The sequence below is a fragment of the Callithrix jacchus genome, chromosome 6, assembly GCF_049354715.1.
Source record: "Callithrix jacchus isolate 240 chromosome 6, calJac240_pri, whole genome shotgun sequence".
NCBI lineage: Eukaryota > Metazoa > Chordata > Mammalia > Primates > Cebidae > Callithrix > Callithrix jacchus.
This window is the reverse complement of record NC_133507.1, coordinates 109,685,009-109,692,088: the sequence shown is the minus strand read 5'-3', so window position 1 is coordinate 109,692,088 and position 7,080 is coordinate 109,685,009.

Sequence of the window (7,080 nt, the reverse complement as noted above, 5' to 3'; positions counted from 1 at the left end):
CAATTCTTAATGACTTCTAACCACTCATCCTTGATTTTACTCACCGGCCCACCCTACTACGTCTATTTCAAGGAATACATTTTGCATCAGCCACTGAGACTCTTAGAGATGATGCTATGCAAATCATGTTATTTTCCATTTCACACCCCTTCCTCCCACCCTCTTGCCCATGGGCTTTTATTAAGTGAGTGAATCCTCACTTTCATTGTTTTCTATTTCCAAAATAATGTTGCTGTGTCTCTCCACTATGCTGCCACTCTTTTTATGTTTATAACCAACAAGTAAACAAAAAAGAGTCTTATATCAACTGTTTCATGGGATTTTAAGAGAAAGTAAAATGAAATGTGTGTGTTCAATCAGCCTTATATACCAATCAGCCCCACACTAGTTTTCATTTGATAAGATGTATACATGCACACACACACACACAGAGAGAGAGAATTATTTTAAGCCGTTGCAGAGACAGACAAGCTCAAAAGCGAAGGCTAGAAAGCAGCTGGAAACGAGGGAAAAGGCAGTGTGGCAGTTTAAGTCTCAAGGCCATCTACTGGCAGAATTTTCTCTTGTGGTGGGGACAGGTTAAGTCAGTCTTTGCTTTATTAAGTCCATCAACTAATTACATGAGGCCCACCCACATATGAAGAGTAATCTGTTTGGCTCAAAATCCACCAATTTCAATGTTAATCTGATCCAAAAAACACCCTTTCAGAAATGTGCATTTGTGTGAGCAAATATCTGGGTATTGTGGCCCAGCCAAGTTGACCCATAAAATTAATTCTCTTTCCATCCCTTTCTCTCAATCTCTCTCTCTCTCTGTCTCAATCTCTCTCTCTCCTTCTCTCTCTTTCACACACATGCAAACACATATACGCACACAATTATTTTTATTTTTAGAAATGGGTGTCTCCATGAAACATAATGGCTAAGGACTCAGGTCTTAAGGCTCAGGTAGGCCAAGATTTAGCTTGTATTTCACCTTGGAAGGTGAAACATTTTCTTTGTCCCCACTGCTTTTATATTCTTTATTTTCTTATAGTGAGAAGAATCACAATATCCTTCAGGCATAAGAATAGTAAGTGTCTTACATAGTGCGAAGAGTGAATTGATTGCACACATAAAACAGACTGCCTATGTGGATCACAGAAAAGGCTCAAAAAATATGTCAGATCACTTTGGTTACCCTTACAGTCTTTGCCTAGATGCACATTTATCAGAGAGGCGTTTCCTGCTCATTTTATCTAACATAGTACCCGCTCCACACATTCACCTCCTTCCCTGACTCATCTGCTTCCTATTGCCCTAGGACGGCAGAGCTTCTTTTGTTTTGTTCACCGTTGTATTCTTGCAAAGAACCTGAAAAACACATGGAACTAAACTGAGAAAAGAATAGAATAAATGGATTATCAATATAACAGAGAATAGATTTCTGCTGAAACCATTTTAACTCTTTATGTTCACCTCAGACTTGGTATCAACAGGGCTTAATGTCATTTTCAAAACTAAACACAATATGAACTCAGACCAGATAGGAGTAAATGAATAAATAAATAAGTACAATATAAGCATCTACTCATAATTAAAAAGCAGAATTGTGGAAAAAATAAAAATTGAACTTTGACAAAATAAAACATCCATTCATTAACAAGCCACAGGGAGTGAAAATATTATATTAAAATGTTATACACACACACACACACACACACACAGTGCTGGCAAAGGACTGGTATTCAGGATTTATGAAAAACCTACATTTCAATAATAAAAAGACAACCAATAGAGTAAAATATGAATAAAACATTTTCACAGATACCTCTTAAAAGAAGTTATAAAAATGGCCAATAGCATCACACACTGGATTTGTTGGGGAGAGATAGGGGAGGGACAGTGGGGGGTAGGGAGTTGGGGAGGGATAACGTGGGGAGAAATGCCAGATATAGGTGATGGGGATGGAGGCAGCAAACCACATTGCCATGTGTGTACCTATAAAACAATCCTGCATGTTCTTCACATGTACCCCAGAACCTAAAGTGCAGTAAAATATATTAAGAAATTAAAAAAAGAACCTGAAACGTAAGCATTATTAGACAACAGAGAAACATTCATGAGAACTACAGTGAGATACATTTACGCCCCACTACAATGGGCAGAATTACAGATTGATAACAAATGCTAGTAGGTGTGAGGAGCAGTAAATCTGTTACAGTGTTGGTAAGAATATAAGATGGTACCAAGCACACACCTCAGCAATTCTGAACTATGCAGGTACCCAAGAGAGATGAAGATATATATCCACAAAGAACTTACGTATACACTCGTAGAAGGTATGTGCATTTTAGCCAAAATATAGAGACACTCTGGTGTCCATCGATAGAACAATGCATAAATAATGATGTAATCGTTCAAAAAATATTATTCAGCAATAAAAAAGAAATAACTATATGTGTATATATATATATCAAGGATATATCTTTAAAAAGTTATTATGCCAAATAAAAGAAACCCAATAAAGGAAACCTAACATGAAAAATCCCACAGTACAGGATTCTATTCATATTAATTTTTTAAATACACAAATCTGGTCTGTGGTAGAAAAAAAAAATCAGTAGCAATTTCCCAAGATGGTGGTGGTAGCAAGAAACAAATTGGAGAGTCTGGGCACAGTGGCTCACTCCTGTAATCCAAGCACTTTGGAGGCCAAGGCAGGTGGATCACCTGAGGTCGGGAGTTCAAGACCAGCCTGACCAACATGGTGAAACCCCATCTTTAAAAATAAAAATAAATAAATAAACAAATGGGAGAGATCAAGAGAAAACTTCCTGAGGTGGGAGTAAAGTTTAGTTATTAACAGGGGTTTGGTTACTCAAGTGTGTGCATTTGTGAACACTTAGCACAATAAAATAAGATTTATGCAGCTCATCTTTTGTAAATGTTACCTCAAAGGGCATAAAACATTGTTAACAAATCTTGAACTGTTGTTAATGATATGCAAGCTGGAGTATTTATCATGCACATCTATTTAATCTACTGTGAAATGAGTCAAAAGGTAAGATGGATTCTTAGGTGGAGATTCTGATGAAAAGGAGGATGACATCTGATGAAGCAAGTAGAGTAACATTTTAATTGTAGACTCTAGAGAAAGCTCGTCCAACTTCTAGTCCATAGGCTGCATGCTATAGCCCAACATACATTCGTAAGATTTCTTTAAACATTATAAGATTTTTTTTTTAGCTCATCAGGTATTGTTAGTGTATTTTATGTGTGGCCCAAGACAGTTTTTCTTCTAATGTTGCCCAGGGAAGCCAAACATTGGACATCCCTGCTCCTAGAGGATGTTCGCTGTAAAATTAATCTAATTTTGCTGTGTGTTTGAAATTTTTCATAGTAGTGTTGAAACAAAATCAAAATTTAAACAAAAGTTTCAAAGATATTGCAGGTTTTCAGAAAGCTCATGTGTGCTTGTTGCTCTAGTAGTACTTCTAAACTTTGAGTTTTCAAGATGTCAAGGTAAAAGGACAAATGCACTGGGTTATATAGATAATTTCTGCTCCTGCAACAGTCTGAGCGTGATTCTACATAAGCCTACCTTATTCTCCAAAATCACTTTGTCTCAGAGATTATTTGACAAAAAAACAGACAAATTATTCATTCCATTGGCTTTAAAATATACAAAGAAGTATATTCTTCCAAGAAAGTTCCATTTAAATGTCAAAGATATAAAGGACATTCCAAAACCGTACAGCACACATTGATGGCCTCCAGTGGGGCTGGCCCAGTTCCTGCCTTGTGAAGTTTTACAGCAGCAATCATCCTCCTTGTTGTTAAACAAATATCTTAAAGTCAATATGTGAAGTTGTGGTGTTTTGTTACCACCAAGCATTTCTATGCATGCTGTTTCACAGAAAGTACTTCAAACACTTCTGGAGAGGACTTGGGAAGAAAATTACAGCTATAAATCACAAAAATACTCAATGATGTAAAGATTGTAAGGCAAAAAGTATGGATTCCATAGTGGCTATGTTTTACTTCTCAATATAGACAGCATTTTCCACCTTAAGTCTTCCTCATTTTGCAAAAGAGATGTAGATGTTTCAGGCCTATGTAGCATTTGCCCTTAGCACTTGTTTGCATTATAACATCTATCAACCCAGGTTAAAAGGACTTGCCTAGGAAAACTTTTACTGGACTCTGAGCTCTTGAAGCCAGCCCAATAAATGTTTCAGCTCTATCTTTCAGCTAGGTGCTAGATTTTTGTTTGCAAGGTAGAATTTAAATTATTTGATAATTAGTGATGAATGAAAGAATGAATATTGCTGGTTAATTTGATTGTGTACAGACTTTGACTGTGTATTTTCTGATGCCATATCCTAAGATCATCTATCACTTAGATATCTCATAGTTGCAAATAAACAACAACAAATCCGAATTGGTTGAAACAAACAGACTCACATAATGAAAATTCCAGTGATAAGATTAGTTTTAAATGTACATGTGCATGTTTGGACTAATGTGAATCAATTTTCTCTACATCTCTCAGCTATCGTCTACCTTGCTAATCTCCATATTTTTAATCACTGTCACCCGCCCCTGAGGTCTCAGTTGTGACTGCAACCCCATGTAAAACCCTTCCAGGTTCTGAACAAGTGGAGAAAAAAGTGAATCCTTTTCTCTGTATTCACATCAATAGTCCTGACAGTTACGGTGCTTTCTGTAACTTGGTTGTTTCCCTTATCTGAAAGTCAAAGTTTTTGCTTCATGTAAGCTATCAATTTTCACTTAATACACAATGAATAAATTCAAAATCCACAATCTACAAATAACCTCCCTCCCTTATTTGAATGACGTATATAATATTTTTCTGAAGTATTCCTTATATGCAATACTAGAGCAAGTATTTTTATTCCTTTTTCCTCCAAGTGATCTTTCAGCCAGATGACATGTTATATTGAAAATCACTTTCTAATGCTTTTCTCCATCTTGCCATCAAAGCTTAACTTGCTCATGTGGCCAGAGCCATTTCCTTCACTTCTTTATGGCTTATCTGAATCCCACCTAGTCATTGTTTCAAGGGTGAGTTCAAACACTGTCGTTCCACTAAATATTTTCTAACTACCTCAAAGTGAAGGCTGCGTTTCCCCATCTCTGAATTGAGATGCTATTTAGTGTTCTTGCCAATCATTGTGCATCACCTGTAACACACATGTTGTCACTGTATGTGGACCTTAGTTTGGTACAGCGGCTACAAGCAGTCTATAAAATTAATTTGTGATGACAAATTGCACCTTTTGCTTAGATCCAGAAAGAGTAGAAAATTTGCACATCATAAATATAGCCAGGAATAAAAAGCTATCATAAGCAATGTGTTTAGAACTGTTCGGCATACAATAATATTCCAGAAGTTGTAGCTGCAATTGTCATTGCTTTATTATTCTCATTGGTAATTTTTAAGTATAAATTGTGGCTTCATAAAATTGTAAACTCTTTGAAGACAAATACTTTATATCAAAGTTTTTTGTATCAAAGTTTTTTTGTATCCTTAGGATACACCACAACACCTTGAAGATAGAAGACAGTCAATAAATTTTGATCTAATATCCCCAGTTGCTATTATCTGCTATGAGAGATTTGTGCAGTGGAAATTTTCAAACATAAAATACTATATGCTAGTAGAGAGGTATCTTTTTAGTAAAATATGTATCACTTTTTTGATGGATTACTGGTCTTTTCTGAAATTGTTTTGTCCCCAATACATTTTTCAAGGGTCCTTGTTCCCAGAAGCCTATCCATGCAGTATGTATAACACTGAGATATTTCACTTCCTTTTTTTAATCTTATTGGGATAAAATTTGGACAGTAAAATGACATAGAAGAAAAAAACGCTCATAATAGTGATTATTTCAGGGTGGGCAGTTTCTCTTTCTTAAGAACATTCTTTGAAAAGGATTTTCAACAAAATTATTTGCCTTCACTGTACGTATATCTGGTGGAACTTCTGGGCTTAATTTTTTAGATATTTCCAAAATGATAGCTTAAGTAGACATATGGTTTGTTTTGACATGTGATTATAATTTGCTGTTATGGTCGTTTTCAAATATGTTTGCAAATTACCTGACACTTGACCATCAAAAGGCAAGGTCTACATTCCCTTCCCCTGGGACTTTGGCATTTCCTTGGCAAATAGAAAGTGACAAAAATGGCATGACTTCAATAGCTACTTTGAAAAGGCATGCATAGCTTTTGCTTATTTCTCAAGGGACACTGATTCCAGCAGTCATGATGTGATATGTAAGATGTCTCATTAGCTTGAGATGACTATATGGAAAGACCAAGTGGAGAGACCTTATAGAAACAGAGACGCCCAGGGAGCCCCAGTTCTACCAGCCCTACTGTTTGAATCTCCCAGCCCACGAGGCAGGCATGTGAGGAAAGGTGCCTTCCAGGTGGTGTCAACCTCAGCCACCATTTGAGGGCAATGGCATGACAGACCCCAAGTCAGAGCTGCCTAACTGAACCTAGTTATTGCTCGCATTGGTGAGCAAACTAAATTATTGCCAATGTTATAAGCTACTGCTTTGGGGTAGTTTATTATACAGAAAAAGATAACCAGAACAGTCCTACAGCCATTCACAAAGACAATATTCTTCACAATTGAAGTTCTAATACCAAGGTATTGAGAGCAACCAATCATGATATATTCCTTTTAACATCGATATCTGTGGTTTTGCTAGATATGAAAGAAACTGGTAAGGAAGGGAAGATTATTTCTCACTTGTTCTGAATAGAGGAAAACAAGTAGCAAATCTGATTACTCCCTCCCCCCAATTTTTCATTAATATGTTTCACCTTTTGTTAATATATTAGGCATGTAATATATTCTAAGAATTTATTGTATTAGTCTGTTATTGCGTTGCTATAAATAAATACTTGAGCCTGGGTAATTTATTTAAAAAGAGGTTTCATTGGCTCATGGTTTATAGACTGTACAGGATACCTGGTAGAATCAGCTGCCAGGAGGTTCTTAGGGAGTTTACACTCATGGTGGAAGGCAAAGGAGAGCAAGGTGTCTCACATGGCTGGAACAGG